General features: G+C 46.7%; 1 long non-coding RNA gene across 1 annotated transcript in view; it reads right to left on the bottom strand.

The window, feature by feature from the left end:
• Positions 1 to 1,165: 1,165 nt before the first annotated feature.
• Positions 1,166 to 22,713, bottom strand: part of LOC140393505 (uncharacterized) — a 174,066-nt gene continuing 152,518 nt past the window's right edge. The window contains exon 3 of the long non-coding RNA XR_011935633.1: positions 1,166 to 1,515. This is a non-coding gene — a long non-coding RNA (uncharacterized lncRNA). The remainder of the gene's footprint in view (positions 1,516 to 22,713) is intronic.

The following is a 22,713-nucleotide window of genomic DNA, read 5'->3' as shown; positions in this document are numbered from 1 at the left end:
GAGTGATCTCGGGTGTATGGGTCGGGGAGGGCAAGGTGTCGGAAATACACCAGGAGATGAAAGAAGAGGGGGAAGCGCTGGTAGAAGAATTGAAGGGTAAATGGGAGGAGGAGCTGGGGGAAGAGATCGAGGAACGTCTGTGGGCTGATGCCCTAGGTAGGGTTAATTCCTCCTCCTCGTGTGCCAGGCTCAGCCTGATACAATTTAAGGTGGTCCACAGAGCGCACTTGACGGGGGCGAGGTTGAGCAGGTTCTTTGGGGTAGAGGACAGATGTGGAAGGTGCTCAGGGAGCCCGGCAAACCATGTCCATATGTTTTGGTCATGCCCGGCACTGGAGGGGTTCTGGAGAGGAGTGGCGGGAGCAATATCTCAGGTGGTGAAAGTCCGGGTCAAGCCAAGCTGGGGGCTAGCAATATTTGGAGTAGTGGACGAGCCGGGAGTGCAGGAGGCGAAAGAGGCCGGAATTCTGGCCTTTGCGTCCCTAGTAGCCCGACGAAGGATCTTGCTAATGTGGAAGGAGGCGAAGCCCCTCAGCGTGGAGGCCTGGATAAACGATATGGCTGGGTTCATAATGTTGGAGAGGATTAAGATCGCCTTGAGAGGGTCTGCGCAGGGGTTCTACAGGCGGTGGCAACCGTTCCTGGACTATCTCGCGGAGCGTTAGAGGAAGATCGGTCAGCAGCAGCAACCTGGGGGCGGGGGGGGGGGGGGGGGGCGGGGGCGGGGGCATCTGCCTGGGAGGGTGGATGAGCAAGTGATGAACATGAAGGGTTGGGGAAACTGGCACGTATGGGAGAGAGTCAGTGTACAAAGACATGCAAATATATCATTTTGCCATGTATATATCTTGCTCTGCGCGATTTCTCGTTATTTTGTTACGGGGCGGGGGGGGTGGTTATTGTTTGTAAGGGAGAAAAATTGCATTAAAAAACTTTAATAAATATATATATATTTTTAAATCTTTGACACTGGGACGATCCAATACTCCCCACATGTGACAGGCCACCCATTCTACTCGGCTGTCCTCCCCTGACATGCCTTAAAAGTAAACATTTACACCTTAGACTAGAACAAATCGAGAAGTGATACTTTTCCCAATGAATAATACTTTTTTTTAGCTTCAGCTACTTAAACGCATACCTAATATCAGTTACTCACCAACCCATCAGCTTGCCGCTTTCCTGTGACATCTTGGATATTTTTCAAACTCAGCGTGCTGCCTGAACAGTGGCCGCAGGTCCGATGCACCCTACTGCCTGAAGGTAGGTGAAGGCCTCGAGCCCTGCGCTCTCTTTTATCCTCTGTCCCAAAAGTGTGTCCCTCGCAGGTCCAATGCTCTCCGCTGCCTGAAGGTAGGGAGACTATTACCAAAGGCAGCCATCTCTTGACTGAAGATTCAAAAAACCCACATTTGCGTGAGTTTCCCATGCCAGAGATTCGCTGTAGGCCCCACTGTTTATATTCAGCAGCTTAGGCGGCGGCAGAAGGTCAGTGTGTCTCGAGTTGTCTGAATTCTGTTAAACAAAAAGTGTACATCCAAAGTTTAACTAAAACTCTGCATTTCGTCTCCTCAGTTTTGATGTTCTCATTCTTGTGGTCAAGTCCCTCTATGACCTTACCTCTCCCTGTCTCTGTAATCTCCTTCCACCCTACAACCCATTCAAGGTCTCTGTGCTACTTCAATTCTGGGCTTCCATGCACCCTTGATTTTCAGAGCTCTACCACTGGCAACGGGCTTTCACTCATCTTGGCCCTAAACTTTGAAATTCACTCCCTAAACTTCTTCAAGTCTCTTGCTCTCTCTCCTCCTTGGAGTTATTGCTTTTGACCAAGCTTTTAGTCACCTGTCCCAATATCTACTTGTGGATCAGTGTCAAGTTTTGTCTGACAGCGTTGCTGTGAAATGCCTTGCGACACTTCTTTTTAACCAGCTACCTCAATACAAATTGGTGCTGCTGTCTTAAGAGAACATGGCAAGTTATCCTTACAGCAGAGTTTGGGGTAAATTGCGTTAAGAGTGTCATACTGTGAAAATTGGCTTTAGTTACTGATTAGACTAGCTGAGAAAGAGTAGCGTTCCTTTCATTTGGTGAGGAGCTTTAGTCAGATCCCAGATGTGAAAAACTAAAAGCAACCAACAAATTGTCCTTGTTATGAATCTTGTTATATGCTGGTTCAGCAACACTAAGTATCTTGCATTTCATTGAAATCGGCTACACCATAACCAACCCCTCTTTTTTTTTTCTTTAAATTCCTTGAGGTCAAAATCTCACAGAGTAATTGTAACACAGAAGGAAGCTATTTGGTCCATCAAATCCATTCTGGCTCTTTGTGGAACAATCCCACGCCCTGCTCTAGTCCTGTAGTCTTGGAAATGTATCTCCCTGGAGTCCCATGTCCCCATTCAATCCCTGTAGTTTTTCAACTTTATCTCCCTCAAAAACCCATCAACTTTCCTTTTTGAAATTATTAATCATCTCCTCTTCCACCGCCCCCATGGACAGCAAGTTCCAGGTCATTCCCACTTGCTGCGGAAAAAGGTTCTTTCTCACATTTCCCCCTTGCGCCAAACCTTAAATCAATGTTCCCTAGTCCTTGTACCATCAGCTAATGGCGCTAGCTTTGCTTTGCCTACCTGCCATAACCCATCACTCTCCTTTGTAGCACAGTGGTTAGCACTGTTGCTTCACAGCGCCAGGGACCCAGGTTCGATTCCCGCTTTAGGTCACTGTCTGTGGGGAGTCTGTGTAGGTTTCCTCTGAGTGCTCCGGTTTCCTCCCACAGTCCCAAGATGTGCAGGTTAGGTGGATTGGCCATGCTAAATTGCCCTGAGTGTCCAAAATTGCCCTTAGTGTTGGATGGGGTTACTGGGTTATGGGGATAGGGTGGAGGTGTGGGCTTGGGGAGGGTGCTCTTTCCAAGAGCCGGTGCAGATTCGATGGGCTGAATGGCCTCCTTCTGCACTGTAAATTCTATGAAATCCTCATCTGCATGGGTCAGATGACAAATTAATTGTTTTGCTGGCTGTTATCCCATGCATCCCCCATCTTTCGTACGCTTCAGCTCACCAAAAGCATTGCTGCATGCATCCTATCCTGCATCAAGTCCCATTGGCCTCTTAGCCAGTCTCTTTCTTTCCTAACACCTCCAATTCACACTCTCATCTTTATACTTGAATTCATTTCTGGCCTCACCCTTCTTTAATTCCGTAACATAATCCAACCGTACAACCACTACCCCTGATCTCTCAGTCCTGACTTTGGTCAATTGTGCCCTCCTTCATCTTCCGCTGTACCCTTTGCAGTTATGCAGATCACCGGCTAGAATCTAAGTTCTGGAATTTCTTCCCTAAACTCCTTTGCTTCGCCAACACGTCCGTTAAAACTCTCATCTAAAACTCATCACTTTTATTAAGCTTTTCGGTATCTTTTTTATTATCTACTTATCAGGTCGCACACCCATTAAAAAAAAAACTGTACCTCTGTGAAGTTGCTTTCATAGAATGATAGAATTTACAGTGCAGAAGGAGGCCATTCTGCCCCTCGCATCTGCACCGGCCCTTGGAAACAGCACCCTACCTAACCCCACACCCCCATCCCACACTATCCCAGTAACCCCACCTAAGCCATTTTGGACACTAAGTGAAATTTAGCATGGCCAATCCACATAACCAGCTCATCTTTGGACTGTGGGAGGAAACCGGAGCACCCGGAGGAAACCCACGCACACACGGGGAGAACGTGCAGACTCCGCACAGACAGTGACCCTAGCCGGGAATCGAACCTGGGACCCTGGAGCTGTGAAACCACGAGCTAACCACTTTGCTACCATGTCGCCCTTTTGGAAAGTTCTTGAAGTGAAATGAAAATCGCTTATGGTCACAAGTAGGCTTCAAATGGAGTTACTGTGAAAAGCCCCTAGTCGCCACATTCCGACGCCTGTTCGGGGAGGCTGTTACGGGAATTGAACCGTGCTGCTGGCCTGACTTGGTCTGCTTTCAAAGCCAGCGATTTGGCTGCCTTCTATGTTAGAGGATCTATATAACTGTAAGTTGAGCATAGTGATCATTGCAACATTGTCAGTTTGCAAGCGAGGATCATAGACGTTGGGACCACATGAGTCCCACGCCGTCAGGAATTCGGCCAGTCGGCAACGGAGCATCGGGGGTGGACACTCGGCGTGGCGCACTCCACGAGTACGCCGATTTTCGGGGGGGGGCGGAGATTTGAAGAATCGGCGCCGCTCCCGATTTCGTGCGCCAAAACGGATTCTCCTTCCCATCGCCGAACGCGATTTTGGCGTTGGGGTGCAGAGAATCCAGCCCCTGATCTTCAAATTATCCACATGGGAGACAATCTAGCTATTTCAAGTCAACCCAACATTTGCCACTTTTATTCTGAACTAGTTTCAGATTTCAGTTCTGGTACATACTCAACAAATTACTCATAGAGACAATGGTAATATTGACTTGTTGGCAGAGAGGTATAGTTCTGACTTTTTATCTAAATTATATCTGTTCTGTTTCCATTCAGTCACTTGCTCTTTCCTCGCTGTGGTTCGACAGCTATAATCCTTTTCACGTCGTGTTGTGATTCTGAACAAAGATCAGAAAGTCCAGAGGTGTTCTTGAAGGCACATTTCAGAGCAAATGTTAGCTGCGTATATTTTTTAATGATTGAATATCTTTAAAGCTCTGCCGGAGAGTTGGACATGGGATCCCAGTCCTCCCATTCTGCTGACTTGCTGCTCTTTCACCTGCCCTCTCAAGTCTACGTTGCCCGACAGAGGTTAAATGGGCTCCTCATCGTGCTTGAATCACAGCAACATTGGTGAAAAAAACCTGAGAGTAGACTGCTGGACCTCTCAATTGAAAACATAGCTTTGCTCCAAAAAAGTGTTCCACACGAAGGAACTAGACGAGACAAACATTAGACTATAAATGTTTTGTCCTGACCAGCAGTTTCATCTCACTCCAACAGCCCCTGTATTTTGATGTGGCTGCCTGTGATCTGACTATGAAAGCACCATACCAGAATAGAAAACATGAACAAATGTTGTGTACGTTCAGTACCCAGACACCACCCTGTCCACCCCTTCCTACCACACCCCAGCCCAGACCAGGCACCCCTCCGTCAACAGATTTCGAAGTACAGCTACCCCACCCATTCTCTTTTTCAACTGAAGTTAAAAACAACCTGTCACTCTTTTTGGTCCAGCTCCAGAAAATGTATTTGTGAATCTATCGAGTTTGACGAGGCCTTGTTGGATCACCGTGTGTCGGATTGAGTGACGGTTGAGTCTGTGACAGGCATCGTTTTCGTCAGGGTAGAGTTAGCGAATGCTCAGTTTCTGACACTTGCAGCGAAGTTTCTTTGTGAACATCTGTTGCAACTGAACGGATAAAACTGCTCACCTCTTAACTGTCAAAGATATTTTGTTGCTGGGGATTGAAGAGCCTAGATGTTGTCTTATTGCTCAATAACGTTTTGCAAGGACGGGGGCTGCACGGTGGCGCAGTGGTTAGCACTGCTGCCTCACGGCACCGAGGTCCCAGGTTCGATCCTGGTCCCGGGTCACTGTCCGCGTGGAGTTTGTACATTCTCCCCGTGTCTGCGTGGGTCTCACCCCCCACAACCCCAAGATGTGCAGGGTAGGTGAATTGGCCACGCTAAATTGCTCCTTAATTGGGGAAAAGAAAAGATTTGGGTACTTTAAATTTCTAAAAAAGATATTGCAAGGACATTTTCTCCGCACTTCATTAAATGTCATTGGGATGTGTTAATCTTTAAGCAGGTGTGGCTCTTTGTTTATTTCTTCAATAATTGCGAAGGTTTTTGTTTTTAATGTTCTGCCTGAGGGTGTTTACAGTACTAATACTGTAGTGAAGCAAATGCCTTTATTCTCTTCCGCTTTCCTGAATGGGGTGTCTCTCATTGGGATACCAATCTTGGGGATTACTTGGCCATTCTGATGAAGAGTGAGTTTAAACGGGTTAATTGATTTTTGAGTCACCATCCCCAAAAGTGACCCTGCCCCCACCTTCACTTCACACAGATAGAGAGAGGGGGTGGTCACTGGTTAGCGATCAGGAACACTGACGGACCAAATCTAACCGAAGCCCAGCCTGCCTTCCCAGATGGACATAAAAGATCTCATGGTGGTATGCAAGATGAGCAGAGGGGTTCGCCCCTGTGTCATTGGCAGTATATATTCTTGAGTATAAGAATTGGCAATTGAGTATAAGAATTGGCAAGTCATGTTGCAGCTGTATAGAACCTTAGTTAGGCCACACTTGGAGTATAGTGTTCAATTCTGGTCGCCACACTACCAGAAGGATGTGGAGGCTTTAGAGAGGGTGCAGAAGAGATTTACCAGAATGTTGCCTGGTATGGAGGGCATTAGCTATGAGGAGCGGTTGAATAAACTCGGTTTGTTCTCACTGGAACGAAGGAGGTTGAGGGGAGACCTGATAGAGGTATACAAAATTATGAGGGGCATAGACAGAGTGGATAGTCAGAGGCTTTTCCCCAGGGTAGAGGGGTCAATTACTAGGGGGCATAGGTTTAAGGTGAGAGGGGCAAGGTTTAGAGTAGATGTACGAGGCAAGTTTTTTTTACACAGAGGGTAGTGGGTGCCTGGAACTGGCTACCGGAGGTGGTGGTGGAAGCAGGGACGATAGTGACATTTAAGGGGCATCTAGACAAATACATGAATAGGATGGGAATAGAGGGATACGGACCCAGGAAATGTAGAAGATTGTAGTTTAGTCGGGCAGCATAGTCGGCACGGGCTTGGAGGGCCGAAGGGCCTGTTCCTGTGCTGTACATTTCTTTGTTCTTTGTTCTTTGTTCTTTGTATATGGGCAGCACGGTAGCATAGTGGTTAGTACTGTTGCTTCACAGCGGCAAGGACCCGGGTGTGATTCCTGGCTTGGGTCACTGTCTGTGCGGAGTCTGCACGTTCTCCTCGTGTCTGCATGGGTTCCCTCCGGGTGCTCCGGTTTCCTCCCACAAGTCCCAAAAGATGTGCTGATAGGTGAATTGGACATTCTGAATTCTCCCTCTGTGTACCCGAACAGGTGCCGGAATGTGGTGACTAGGGGATTTCACAGCAATGTCATTGCAGTGTTAATGTAAGCCTACTTGTGACAATAATAAAGATTATTATTGTAATTATTATAAATTCAGGCTCTTTCTTTACATCCCTTGAGGAATGCTGCTGCAATTTGTAAGAACATTAGACAGAAAGGTGATTGGTTGCACCACTAATTTTTGATTGTGGCACAGTGGTTAGCACTGCTGCGTCACAGCGCCAGAGAGTGGGGTTCAATTCCGGGTGCTCCGGTTTCCTCCCACAGTCCAAAGATGTGGAGGATAGGCGGATTGGCCATGCTAAATTGCCCCTTAGTGTCCAATGAAGTGCGGGTTAGGCGGATTGGCTATGATCAATGCGTGGGGGTTACGGAGTGGGGTGGGGGGTTGGGCCTCTGTAGGGAGCTCTTTCAGGGGGTTGTGATATGCTGAGTGGCCTCCTTCTGCACTGCAGCGATTCTCTGTGATGACGAACTATGATGCACAGCTGGAGCTGGGCTCATTTAGCCAAGAGGAGAGACCAGTGATCTCGCTGGCCTGAATGCCCCTTTACAAAGCCAGCTGATTCTTCAAACCACTGGGCCATTGGGAAATCTTACATAAAGTAAACTTGCTTTTGCTGACATTTAGCTATGTGACCGGCACTCATCTGTACTTCATTTTCCATAAGCAGCTGGTAAAATATACTTTGTGGTGTGTTACACCGTATCGGTACTGACTGCACAGAGAGGACTTCCTGCTGATTAAAGAAAACTGGTCGATAGAATTTGGGGAGAAATAACAGAAACAGCAGAATAAAACACTGACAGGTTGCACAACGCTAGAATCACATAGGTTAAGACTGATATCCACTCAGATAAATCTTGACATAATAGTGAAACCTCTTAGAACGCAGTTAAGCGACCCCGCCCATCAGTGAGAAAGGGGAAATATGTATTACTTTTAGATTAAAAGGGTTGGGTCTGACTCTCAGTTGAAGTTTAAAGTGTTTTACGGGAGTCAGGACAAGAACTTGATGTCTGGCAGAAAGTCACGCAAAGACTTTGAGATGGGTTGGTGGAGGGGGTGTGGCATCAGCTAACTGCTAATCTGAACTCACTGACGTTGAGGGGACTGATGTACTTTAGACCTTACAGAAATGGATATTGTATGTTCTGAGCACGCAGATAGTGGCAACATACATATGGGGGGGTTAACCACAAATTTGCTTTCTTCCTCCTACTCCATGGACCTTGAATTATTTCCCTTCCTTCACCTCTTTGCCTCCAAATTGCAATTCTTCTACTGACTGGAGCAGTTTCAGAATGTGAGATAAGTTGGGATCACCCTCCCAACATACAAACATTGCAAACATACTAGTTGGATGGGTGACTGATATTTTCGCAAAGGCAAATGAAGCATACAGGAGTGATGTTGGATGCAAACTAAGCAGGAGATGGATATTAAAGGGATCTGGACCGAACTGGCCGCGTCCTAAAGGACACAGCTGCTAGATTGGGACTGCAGCAGGTGGTGAGGGAACCAACAAGTGGGAAAAACATACTTGACCTCATCCTCACCAATCTGCCTGCTGCAGATGCATCTGTCCACGACAGTATTGGTAGAAGTGACCACCGCACAGTCCTTGTGGAGACAAAGTCCTGTCTTCACATTGAGGATACCCTCCAACATGTTGTGTGGCACTACCACCGTGCTAAATGGGATAGACTTCGAACAGATGTAGCAACTCGAGACTGGGCATCCATGAGGCTGTGGGCCATCAACAGCAGCAGAATTGTATCAACCCCAATCTGCAACGTCCTGGCCCGGCATATCCCCCACTCTACCATTACCACCCAGCCAGGGAATCAACCCCGGTTCAATGAAGAGTGCAGGAGAGCGTGTCAGCAGCAATAAAGAAGAGGTCAGCGAGAGCGAGCCCTCCATCCCAGAAGCCTCGGATGAACTTGTATCAGAGATCACCATTGCAGACGTCAGAGCAGCCTTCTCGAAGGACAACCCACGGAAAGCCACTGGCTCGGATGGGGTACCCGGATGGGCACTCAGGTCTTATACGGAGCAGCTGGCGGGAGTATTCGCAGACATCTTCAACCTCTCTTTACAACAATCTGAGGTCCCTATCTGCTTCAAGAAGACGACCATCATCCCTGTACCAAAAAAAAGCCAAGCAGCGTGCCTTAATGACTATTGTCCAGTGGCTCTGACATCCATCATCATGAAGTGCTTTGAAAGGTTAGTCATGGCACGAATCAACTCCAGCCTCCCGGATTGCCTTGATCCACTGCAACAGGTCCACAGCAGTCACCATCTCCATGGCCCTGCACTCTACCCTGGAACACCTAGATAACAAAGACACCTATGTCAGACTCCTATTTATCGACTATAGCTCAGCCTTCAACACCATCATTCCTACGAAACTCAACTCCAAACTCCGTGGCCTTGGCCTTGGCTCCTCCCTCTGTGACTGGATCCTGAACTTTCTAACCCACAGGCCACAATCAGTAAGGATAGGCAACAACACCTCCTCCACGATCATCCTCAACACCGGTGCCCCACAAGGCTGTGTCCTCAGCTCCCTACTATACTCCTTGTACCCCTATGACTGTGTGGCCAAATTCCCCTCCAACTCGATTTTTAAATTTGCTGATGACACCACCGTAGTGGGTCGGATTTCAAACAATGATGAGACAGAGTACAGGAATGAGATAGAGAATCTGGTGAACTGGTGCGACGACAATAATCTCTCCCTCAATGTCAACAAAACGAAGGAGTTGTCATCGACTTCAGGAAGCGTAGAGGAGAACATGCCCCTGTCTACATCAATGGGAATGAAGTAGAAAGGGTCGAGAGCTTCAAGTTTTTAGGTGTCCAGATGACCAACAACCTGTCCTGGTCCCCCCATGCCGACACTATGGTTAAGAAAGCCCACCAACGACTCTACTTTCTCAGAAGACTAAGAAAATTTGGCTTGTCAGCTACGACCCTCACCAACTTCTACAGATGCACCATAGAGAGCATTCTTTCTGGTTGTATCACAGCTTGGCATGGAGCCTGCTCTGCCCAAGACCGCAGGAAACTACAAAAGGTCGTGAATGTAGCCCAGTCCATCACGCAAACCAGCCTCCTATCCATCGACTCTGTCTACAATTCCCGCTGCCTCGGAAAGGCAGCCAGCATAATTAAGGACCCCACACACCCTGGACAAACTCTCTACCACCTTCTTCCGTCAGGAGGTCACGTACCAACCGACTCAAGAACAGCTTATTCCATACTGTCATCAGACTTTTGAATGGACCTACCTCGTATTAAGTTGATCTTTTCTCTACACCTTGCTATAACTGTAACATTATATTCTGCAGTCTCTCCTTCATTCCCTATGTACGGTATGCATTGTTTGTACAGCATGCAAGAAACATTACTTTTCACTGTATACCAATACTTGTGACAATAAAAATCAAATCAAATCAAAAAACTTAGACACACCGAAAAATGAGGTGTCAACATTCGCGCCACACAAGTGCCAGGCAATGACATTCTCCTATCAGAGAGGATCTAATCACTACCCCTTGACATTCAATGGCATTATCATCGCTGAATACTCCACAATTAACATTCAGGGAGGTACCATTGATCAGAAACTAAACTGGACTAGCCACATTAATACTGTGGCTACCAGGACAGGTCAAAGGCTAGGAATCATATAGTGAGTAACTCCTCTTCTGTCCCCTCAAAGCATGCCCGCCATCTCCAAGGCACAAGTCAGGAGTGTAATGGAATACTCGCCACTTGCCTGGATGAAGGTAGCTCCAAGAGCACTCAAGAAGCTCAACACCATCCAGGACAAAGCAGCCCGCTTGATTGTTCCCTCTTCCATAAACATTCAAACCTTCCACCACTGACGAACAGTGGCAGCCGTGTGTACCATCTACAAGATGCACCGCAGTAACTCACCAAGGTTCCTTAGACAGCACCTTCCAAACCCACGCTGACTAACATCTAGAAGGACAAGAGCAGCAGATACCTGGGAACCCCACCACCTGGAGGTTCCCCTCCAAGTCACTCACAACCCTCACTTGGAAATATCTCAGTTGTTCCTTCACTGGGGCAACATCCTGGAACTCCCTCCCGAACAGCACAGTGGGTGTACTTACACCTCAAAGACTGCAGTGGTTCAAGAATGTAACTCACCACTGTGGTGATGTGCATCAATGTAAATGCATATAGGCTAGCTAGACACTAGAGGGAGCACAAGAGACATCACACACAGCAAATAGATCAGTTAGATAGGACACGACCAATGGACATTCACGATACACACAGAGGTGACACCACCACAGGAGGGCATTACACCAACCAATATATAAAGGACACCACACACATGATCTGCCTCTTTCCAGTGGAGACAGTCAGTGAGTAGAGACACATGGTTGATTCAATTTTACACCCACCACGTGGATTGCAGCAACTGGTTAGTCAGTCTGGGTAGCTATAGTAGGATTAGCGGTAGTGTCGAACCCGAGTAATAGAAGTGTAAATAGTTTAATAAACGTGTTGAAGTTATCTCCACGTCTGAACCTTCTTTTGTCAAGTGCACCACAAGGAAGCCGCTTATGTTACACCTACAACATAACAAATCCACCACCACCTTCTGAAGTGCAACTAGGGATGGGCAATAAATGTTGGCCTAACCAGCGACACCCACATCCCATAAATGAATTTTTAAAAAGTATAAGAAATGGAGGGACGATCCATGCAATGAGATTGGGAAGATTGGGCATAAAGATGATCGGTGCTGTACGTGTTGTGTGGAGTGGCAATTGGTGGGAGGGGATATTTAGCAGGCAGCATGCTAACTTAATTTTGGTATTGAATTCCACTGTTTAAATGTTGTTGCGACCATGAGGAACTTTAAAAGACTCTGCCCACTAGATGGCATTGTAATTGGAGTACTTGAATCCCTAATCAATTAATTCATTTCAAAGAGATTATAAACTAGGTAACGGGGCCCATTTAATATTAAACCAGGAAATAATACAGGAATTTGTACATGCAAGATATGTTGAGCACCTCCCCGAAGAACAAATACTCAAAAAAACTAACAGGGAGGGATGTGGTGAGGTGAAAATTATCACCAAGCAATCTCCTTGTAAACTTCTTCATGTTTCTGTTTAATGTCTCTATCGGCAGCTGTTGCAAAACATATGTAATCTAGCCAAAGGATGATCAACATGGAAAGAGAGCAGTTGGTCCAAATGGCCTGTAACTCTCCATCGGGTGTAATTATGTTTAATTCTATGTCTTTGGCAGTTGTAATCATTAGGGAGATCTGCGTACATTCGATAACCAGGGAAATACCTCAACGAGCTGCTGGAGAGATGAGTGCAACATTTTCAACATGGGTCTAGCATTGACATACATCTCGTATGCAACCATTGGTTTCACTAGTGCTAGGCAGGCTAACCCAACTAAACATCACTTCCTTTTGTCCATCTTAATCAAACGTTCCAATTCCAGACAGCCAGCTGATAGAAATAACAGTAACCTCACTATTTCCTGCAGTGCACAAACACATAGGAAAGGGAGGCAGCCTTAAAGATAACGGGCAAGATCTTTGGGCTGTTGACACAGTGGTACCTTTCGGTCCCGCTGAGTGCACACCCTCGCTACGGGTTTCCTGGATGTGTGGGGTTGAGTCAATGAAATCCTATTGACCGAGGCGAGACCAGAAGATCCCAATGTTGGACCGCCTCCCGCCGTGAGAAACACGCTTCTGGGAGACCACAGAATCTCGCCCATCATCTCTCTTGCTTCCTCATAACAACTTCTTCCTACTACAGGATCCATACTTGAAGACTTGGAAAGGAATGGGTATTATCTTTCGCTCAACAGACTTAAGGTGATTCGCAAAAAGAAGCAAGAGTGATGGGAGAAAAAAACTTTTCACACAGCGAGTGGTTTGGGTCTGGAATGCGCTGCCTGGAAGTGTGATGGAGGCAGGTTCAAATGAGGCACTCGAGAAGGTAATAGGTGATTACTATAATAGAAATAATGTGAAGGGGGATGGGGAAAAGGCAGGGAAATGGCACAAAATGTTTGGTGATTCTGTGATTTCGATGTACAATTTGCGCTGCATTAACACCAGCCTGAAAATAACGTTGAACATTGCAGCGCTTTCCTGAGCACAAGAAATGGGAAATTATTGCGTTTCTGCTGATATGCCCCCAATAGGTTTTCCGAAAGGATGAAAAGATGCAGACCGTTGGATTGCGGAGTTTGGGGTTGAATTCCAACATTACCCAATAAAAAAAATATCTTGTTGTCTGAACTGCTGAGTATTCCCCACATTTTCTGTTTTTATTTCAGACTTCCAGCATCCGCAGTATTTTGCTTTTGTTGTGTTATGTTTCATGTGAGCATAAACTTGTAGAAATCTACAGCTCATATATCCATCATGCCTGTGAAGGGTCTTTGAGAAAGCAACCGTGCTTAGTCCCACTGATCTACTTTTTTGACTTTAACCCCATAAGTTCCTCATCCTCAAGTATCCTCTGCAACTCCCTTTTCAATAAAACTGCCAGTTCGGTGACAGGGAAACTGTTCCTTTCTGGATGGTGCCGAGCTTCTCGAGTGTTTTAACAACTGTACTCAACCAGATGAGTTGTGGGCATTTCACTAACAGTCACAATTCCTTTGTTGTTTAAATCTATGTTTAGGATCCGATCAGGTTTTTTCAGCTCCTTTATCTCTTGTCCCCAAGAATATATTCTATTATCCCATTGAACCAGGAATTTATCCATTTCTCTTCTGAATGTATCAATCAATCTGCATTCATTGTGCTATTCATTATGTGATTTCTCAGTTTAGTGTCCTTAATTTACAATGACCGGCCTCTCGTTTTCTTCTTTCTTTAAATTTTAAAAATATTTTTCCAATTAAGGGGCAATTTAACGTGGCCAATTCACCTACCCTGCACATCTTTGGGTCGTGAGGGTGAGACCCATGCAAACACGGGGAGAATGTGCAAACTCCACATGGGCAGTGACCCGAGTCCTCGACGTCGTGAGGCAGCAGTGCTAACCCCTGCTCCGCCTTGCCGCCCCGACTTCTCGTTTTCTGAGTAGAAATAACTTCCATAACAACCCTGCCAGTTATTTTAAAGAACGTGACACAGAACATAGAGATTCCACCACCCACTAGAAATGCTATCTAGTTCCACTTGCGAAAGGCCTGGGTCTTTTTGAGGCTATGCCCCCGCATGGCGGGGCATAGGGTCGGGCCAATCAAAATTCCATTGACCTTTTGGGGAACAGAAGATCCACCAGCAGAATCGGTCATAAAATTCCACCCCTAAATTCCAAGACATACAACCCTACTTTGTGTAATATCGCCTTATAATTTTACTCTTGGAGTCTAGCTTTCATTCAAGTGAATCCACATTGTGGTTATATCCTGTGGTGCCCAGAACATAGAGGGCATGATCCATCAGCTACACTGCCCTGAAAAAGCAGCTCGCCATGGAGCAGAGTTGAAAGCTGAGAGACCCGCCCGTGAGATTCAATGCAATTCCGCGAGACGTTGCGAGATGAATTCTGCCTACCGGAATCACTTTTCATCAGGTCTGCATATTAGAGCGAGGCACTAAGCCTCACTCGAATGTGCAGATTCCCGAGGTACCTGAGGCTTTGGAATCTATCCCCTTTGCCTTGGAGACCACGGGCAAGCCCCGTTTGGTATTGATCCCCACAAACGGGGACCAGACGGACCGGCACTTGTCGGGGTCTGCCAGGAGACTGGAGGCCCCCAGCTGCATGCCCTTTGGGCAGGGTGGTGCCACCTTGGTACCCTGGCAGTGCCACCTGGGTGCCAGCCTGGCACTGCCAAGGTACGCAGGTGGCACTGTTAGTTGGCATGGACACTGCCAGGGTACCAGGTTGGCACTGCGAAGTGCCAAGCTGGCATTTTTTGCATGTGCAGGCCAGGGCTGCCCGGTGTGTGTGTGTGTGTGTGTGTGGGGGGGGGGGGGGGGGGGGGGTCGGGGATTGTTTTGGGGGCCTCGGAGATTGGGACGCCATTTAAAAATGGCATCCCGATCTCTTGCTACGATGGGGAGTTCCGGTGAGCAGAGCTCCCCATTGTGAAAAACGGGGCTGTGTGTGGCCTCGGCTGTGCGATCCCCATTCAGGCCCCTTATGCAACTGCCAGTACCGGGAAACACTCGGCTAAACTCGTCCGCTAGGGGACTTTGTCCCCTTTTGGGGGGATCGTGCCTGGAGTGTGGTAGAACCAGAGCTTTCTCTGCTGTTCGGCCCTTGTATTCCAGTCCTCTAACGGGCAGCATGGTAGCATTGTGGATAGCACAATTGCTTCACAGCTCCAGGGTCCCAGGTTCGATTCCGGCTTGGGTCACTGTCTGTGCGGAGTCTGCACATCCTCCCCGTGTGTGCGTGGGTTTCCTCCGAGTGCTCCGGTTTCCTCCCACAGTCCAAAGATGTGCAGGTGAGGTGGATTGGCCATGATAAATTGCCCTTAGTTTCCAAAATTGCCCTTAGTGTTGGGTGGGGTTACTGGGTTATAGGAATAGGGTGGAGGTGTTGATCTTGGGTAGGGTGCTCTTTCCAAGAGCCGGTGCAGACTCGATGGGCCGAATGGCCTCCTTCTGCACTGTAAATGCTATGAAAATATAAAAGTAAAATTCCTTCAGTTCTTTTACTTATATTCTGGACATGTCCATGACATTTTAGTAATTTATGTAACAGGAGTTTCAAATCTATTTTGATCTCCATGCTCTAACATTTACCCGTTTGACAAGTATCCGGACACATCCTTTTTGGCTGAAGGCAGGTGGCCTCACACTTGCCTGCGTTGAAAAGCTTTCGCCACAGTTTTGTTCACTCACTTAATCTACCCATTATGTCTCTGTAATTTTATGCTCCTCTTACATGACCTACAATGTCATCCATCTTTGTGTCATTGGCAAACTAGAATATATGGCTCTCTATCCCATCATCTAAGTCACTAATAAGTATAGAGATACCACTAGTCACATCCTAACAGCTTGAATACTTGTCCATCATCCTTACTCTCTGTCTCCTGCTAATTTCCTTCTGCACTGTAAATTCTATGATTCTATGAATTTCCTAATCTGGTCAATAATTTGTCCAGACTTCCAACATCTTCAATTTCAGTTAACATTCTCATGTGAGGGACTTTACTGAATGCCTTCTGGAAGTCTTTATAAATCCATAGATATTCTCCTCTCTTCTACTTTCTTCCACTAAACACATTCATTCAGGTTTTGTCAGGCATGTTTTATTGTTCCAAAATCTTGCCAATCCTCCCTCATCAGCTGAAAACTTTCCAGGGTTCAGTCACTCTATCCTTAATTACAGACTCCAACAATTTCCTGAAAGCAGATGTTAGGCCAACTGGCCTATAATTCCTACTTTTCCTCTCTGATCTTTCTTAAACAGCGGAGTGACATGTGCAATTTTCCAATCCAAGGGAATGATCCTTGGAGTGGGAAAACCTTGAAATATTATACTTAGGACATCTGCAATGCTGTCAACTACTTTCCTTAAAATCCTAAGATAAAAACTATCTGGTCCTAGGGATTTGACACTCTTTAGTGCCATTAGTGGCAGGAGATGGGGCGGCACGGTAGCACAGTGGGTAGCACTGTTGATCCACAGCTCCAGGGTCCCAGGTTCGATTCCCGGCTTGGGTCACTGTCTGTGCAGAGTCTGCACCTTCTCCCCGCGTCTATGTGGGTTTCCTCCGGGTGCTCCGGTTTCCTCCCACACGTCCCGAAAGATGTGCAGGTTAGGTGAATTGGACATTCTGAATTCTCCCCCTGTGTACCCGAACAGGCGCCGGAATGTGGCGACTGGGGGCTTTTCACAGTGTCCTATTATTCGGTCAATAAAATAATGCATTTTAACAATAAGTGTCCATTTGGAAAATTTGTCAAATGCTTTTTGAAAATCAAGTCGATATGTATGCCCTGAAATTACCCGCGAGATACTTGTGCAGGAAACTGTTTAAAAGAATTAGGCAAAGAGCTAGATTTCATGTTGCATATAAGCATTCACATTGCAATTTCAGAGCCATGTAATATCCAACATCTAACCCATCATCCACCAAAACCCAAACATTTCCAAGGACTCCGGTTTCTTGTTCTTTTAGTATTGGATTCCTATTACTTACCTTCCAATTGGCAACACTTAATGAACTTTCTGCCACCTCATCTTCAGCAAGTTTGGTGCAGAAATATTATGGAAATACTAAAGGGTCGATATATCGTACCTGTATTAGTAGCTCAGATTTTGACTACCTCAGAGGTAGAATTTTACAAATTGAAGTGCAGGTTTTGCACCTCACTGCTTAGCTGCCATTTACTTTTAATCGTGCTCCTCAACGAAACGTCACAAGAGAGTGAGTTCTGATTTTTAGGTGGTTATAAAGTGACAGTCTGTGTTTTGAACCCATGCCCCCCACCCCCCGATGGAGAACTTTGAACCATCAATCTGAGGGACGTGCTCGGATTGTCCCGTGTTGTGGGTAGTTTTTCTGCAGTGGGTATAAAGATTGATGTCCGATGCCATTCTCACCATTGGTTATTGCTGCTTGCTGCTAACTGATACCTTCAGCACCCAGCACGTTGCGAATGAGCGTCAACCTTGTTTCAAATGAGCTGGACGGCATGTCAAAAAATACCAAGGCGGAGCCGATATCCTCATTGGGGCTGTTAACCATCTCTTGGATTTTTGAGCTATGTAGGAATCTTCGAGGCCACTGATTGAATGCTAGAGAAAGGATACAGCTTCTCGTCTTTAGAGAGCGGAATTTAAACAAGGAAGGGTCAGCAGGGGGCAATCTTTGGATGAAACACTGACAAAGAAGAACAGGTAAATGCATTACAGATTAATTGGAAGCTGCTGCAGCAACCCCCCCCCCCCCCCCCCCCCCATAAATATCTTCCAATCTCAATGTTAAAAGGCCAAAACAGTATAGAGCATATATGTTGAAAATATAACCTGATTGCACAAAAATTGACAAAATTCTTTACTGACAGCACAGATGATAGATTTCTTCCTACTCTCATTAGTCTGTTCTCACTCGGCTCGCTGCCTGTGTCACTAGCTGGCTTTCACCATCAATTAGCCTGCTTCCTGACTGAGACAGGCTTGCTGATCAAAGGATTCTCAGCTTGACAGCTATAAAAGTTCCATCTCACATTTAGGCAGTGTTCCCTCCAATTCAGGTGTAATAGAGAATACCCAGAGTCTTCAACCAATACCACTAATGCAAGCTTGCTTGGCCGCAAAGGCTGCAAGTTTAATTTATATATATATATATATCTACATATATATATATATGAATAATTTATATAAATGCATCCTATTATCAGCTGAGGAAAAGCTCGCTACATATTTCAATTAGTTGGACTTTGCTGTATAGCCTGTTAAATTACAATAACCAAATGAGAGAACTATTTAGCAACTGGCAACACCTGTATTTAAATTTGATCACTTTGATTGAGAACTCAGAGGAATTAGAAACAAAAGCTTTTGAGAGTGTAGTGTGTTGGTGGCATTAGCAAGGTCATGGACGAGTCCAGAGAGGGGGCAGTTGATAATGTTCTTTCGAATAAAGGTTTTCCATTCAACATTGCTGGTTTTATTTTCTTGTATCGAGGACAAGAGTACCAAGAGTAATGCGGCGCAAACAGTTCAGGGGGGCTCTCTAGAAAAAGGGGCCTACCATCCCTATGAAAATAGTTCAGCTAACGCAGGGTGTTACAACACTTTCACCGCCAGGATCTATCTTCAAATCTGGATAGCTGTTATCCGCCTTATTTGAAATTGATTTGGTCAGCCGCACCACATCAGCTGGGTGACGTAAATTGACAGCACAGTTGTCCTCAAGTTGAGCATAGAAACCTGGCAATTTGACCCAGCTGTGACCAATCTAACCTGACCTTGTTCTGTAGTACAGTCTTTTGAACCAGCATCATTCAGTTGCACCCGATGAGCCCTGTCAGGATACTTAGCACTGTCCTTGTATGTAAAGATTTGAAAAATATTGTTGTCCAACACCTCCCACTTTTACTGGTAGAAACAAAAAAGAAGCAGCGTACATGACACCCAAGCTGCCTGCCATCTGTTGTCTGAATACTGCTCTTGTGCTTATTTATACAGCCTCTACAAGGGGGCTGTGCATAAGGATCCATTGAACTGGAGAACTGTGTCTGTTTTTGCTTCGTTTGATTCTACATGAGACAGATGATTGGCTTGAGTTTAGCAGAGGCTCGCAGACTAGTGACCTTCACTTACCCAAGTAATATATTTGTATTGGATAATGTTTTGGGACTTTCCTTTGGATATAATCATAATCACAAAAAGGTTGGATAAAAATGTAACAGGGATAAATCTTAATCATAGGGAATTTTGATGAACTGGAATTCATTCTGGAAGATCCTTATGCCTGAAATTTTGAAATTTCTTAGCCGTTAATTGCATTAAATATGCAGAGAGAACAGGCCATTCAGCCCATCTGCTGAATGCTGGTGTTTAGACCCTCTGTGAGCTTCCTCTTAGCCATCTTCGATTGGATCAAATCCAATCAACTTTCCATTTCTTTCTCTTTCATGTAGTTATCTAGCTTCCCTTTTCAAAAGCATCTATGCTATTCACCTCACCTCAACCACTCCTTGTGGTAGCTCGTTCCCAATTCTAACCGCTCTCTGGGTAAAGGCATTTCTCTGGAATTCCCTGTTAGATTTTTTTCTTGTTCTTGGTCACAGCCTCATCCTTGGCAAAATCTGGAGTCGATGAGGGCCTTCCCGGTCCTCCTGGAATGTTGGCCCTCGCCGCCGCCTTTCCTGTATCCTCCCGCTCTACTTGGAACATCCTGCAGCCCTTTCTGGTCTGCCACATCATCCTCAGATGAGGCCGCATGTCCCTCCACCTCCTCCTTCTCCTCCAGCATGTCTCCCCACTGCTGAGCCAGATTGTGGAGGGCTTAGCAGGCCACCACAAAGCGGGAGAACCTGTACTGGGTGTACTGTAGGGCCCCGCCAGAGCGATCCAACATTGCAACCACATCTAGAGCACCACTCAATGACACCATGGGTGGAAACGTGGACCTCATTATATTGGGTCTCTGCCTCGGTCTCTGGCCTCCGCACCGATGCTTACAGCCATGACCTCAGCGGGTATCCGTTGTCCCCCAGGAACGAACCTGTCATCCTGGGATAGTCCTCGAAGACGCCAGGGATCTCCGAGTGCCCCAGGGTGTAGCTGTCATGCACACGTACATGATCCTGAGGTGGTGATCACACATGATCTGAACATTCAGGGAGTGGAACACCTTCGTATTAATTAGGGCAGTCCCTGATGCCCAGGTGCTCGCAGGGTGACATGCGTGTCATCGATCGCCCCCTGGACCTGGGGCATCCCAGCGATGGGAGGAAAAACCTGCAGTCCGGGCATCTTGATGGGCCTGGTCAGGTCCACAATACCATAAGACATAGGAGCAGAATTAGGCCACTCGGCCCATCGAGTCTCCTCCGCCATTCAATCATGGCTGATATTTTTCTCATCTCCATTCTCCTGCCTTCTCCCTGATGTACCGTCAATTACCACGAGACGAGAATGGTGAAACAATCGAGGCTTTATTGCACAAGATGTTGTGCCTCCTGTAGCTGGAACCAGAATGGGAGCAGCGCAGGAGAGCAGACACTTTTATACACCGCCTGCTGGGAGGAGCCAGCAGGCAGGCATTTACCATGGTACCTGTAATACATGGGCATTACCGTAATACATGCAATGTGTTACCAGTGGTGTTTACCACACTCCCCATAACCCCTGATCCCCTTTTGATCAAAAACCTATCTCTCTCTGTTTTAAAGACACTCAGTGATTTGGCCTCCACAGCCTTCTGCGGCAAAGAGTTCCACAGATTCACCACCCTCTGGCTGAAGAAATTCCTCCTCATCTCTGTTTTAAAGGATCGTCCCTTCAGTCTGAGATGGTGTCCTCTGCTTCTAGTTTTTCCGACAAGTGGAAACATCTTCTCCACGTCCACTCTATCCAGGCCTCGCAGTATCCTGTAAGTTTCAATAAGATCCTCTCTCATCCTTCTAAATTCCAACAAGTACAGACCCCGAGTCCTCAACTGTTCCTCATACGACAAGCTTTTCATTCCAGGGATCATTCTTGTAAACCTCCTCTGGACCCTTTCCAAGGCCAGCACATCCTTCCTTAGATATGGGACCCAAAACTGCTCACAATATTTCAAATGGGGTCCGACCAGAGCCTTATACAGCCTCCAAAGTACATCCCTGGTCTTGTACTCTAGCCCTCTCGACAGGTCGAAGGTGATATAGTCTGAGGGTGGGCACACAGAGCGAGCACCTATCACCTCCTGGATGCACCTGTGGAACACAGGCCCTGTTGAGCTCTGCAATGACCTGATGGCATAGTGATTTAGTGCTGCAGTGACCTTCACAGCCACTGTGAGCAGGTGTCCTCCTCCTCCACGGGGCAACATGTCCACGAGGACACAGCCAAGGTGCCGTACTGTCTCCCTGTTTAGACGCAGTCTTTTGCCGCATATAATGTCTGTCAGCTCATGGAAGGACCAAACGACTCCTGTACACCTTGGCACATCGCTGGCCTTCCCTTGTGGCCCCCTCCTCAGCCTAATGGGTGGCCTGGTCTTCAAGGTGTGCGGCCGCCCCCTTCGCAGTGTGGGGCCACCTCCAGCGTGCTGCCATCATCCACGTCTGCCCAGCTTGGCACAGCGAGGGCGGCCTCTGCAGGATCCAAACATATCTGGAAGGAATTGGAGAAGGAGCGAGAGCGACAATCAGTTCGGGCTTCGATTCTGAACCCTCAATAGCCCCACGCCGCCCACAACCAGACCATGAATGTCCCGACTTCTTTCAGAGTCCATCCAGCGAGCTAGTTGTGCTGGAAAACCTTCCTCTGCACTCTAACTCCCCACCAGACCTGGAGTCCTTAGACCCAGACCTTTGCCAGGAACATCCACACACTTACCCTTTAGCTGCAAGAGGTGGTGAAGCCCTGCTGTTGAGTGGTGAAGGAGCCTGAGGAAGGAGCAGCGCTCCGAAAGCTAGTGACATCTCTCCACGTATGTTGCCAGTACTGCTGAGCTTATCCAGCAGTTTATTGTATAGATCACTAATTTCAGCGTGAATAATCAATCCAACCAATGTATTTTTATGGAGTTAGGTATAATTTTGGTATCTTCACTTTAAGCAGTGTATCTTGGCATGTGCCAATCATGACAAACTCTGTCTGAAGTCGTGTCCCTCAATTGGAGCTCTCTTACCTCTGAGTCAGAAGGTGATTGTTCAGGCCCCCCCTCCAGAGAGGTGAGCACAGAAATCTTAAATATTCCAGTGCTGCCTGTTGGGAACATGGACCCACATTTATGTGGAGATAAACTTGACTAAGATCAACTTTACTGAAATGCTGGCCAGCAAATAGATCATCAAAGAAAGACAGATGGTACTGCTCTGCACACAGTACCGGATTGACTTTAGAATCACCACATATGTGTACCAAACCATCTCTCTTCATCACAGGTACTATCGGC

Source organism: Scyliorhinus torazame, chromosome 17, assembly GCF_047496885.1.
Source record: "Scyliorhinus torazame isolate Kashiwa2021f chromosome 17, sScyTor2.1, whole genome shotgun sequence".
NCBI classification, from domain to species: Eukaryota; Metazoa; Chordata; class Chondrichthyes; order Carcharhiniformes; family Scyliorhinidae; genus Scyliorhinus; species Scyliorhinus torazame.
Note: the sequence above shows the minus strand (reverse complement) of the source record. Positions and strands in the feature narration are given on the sequence as shown.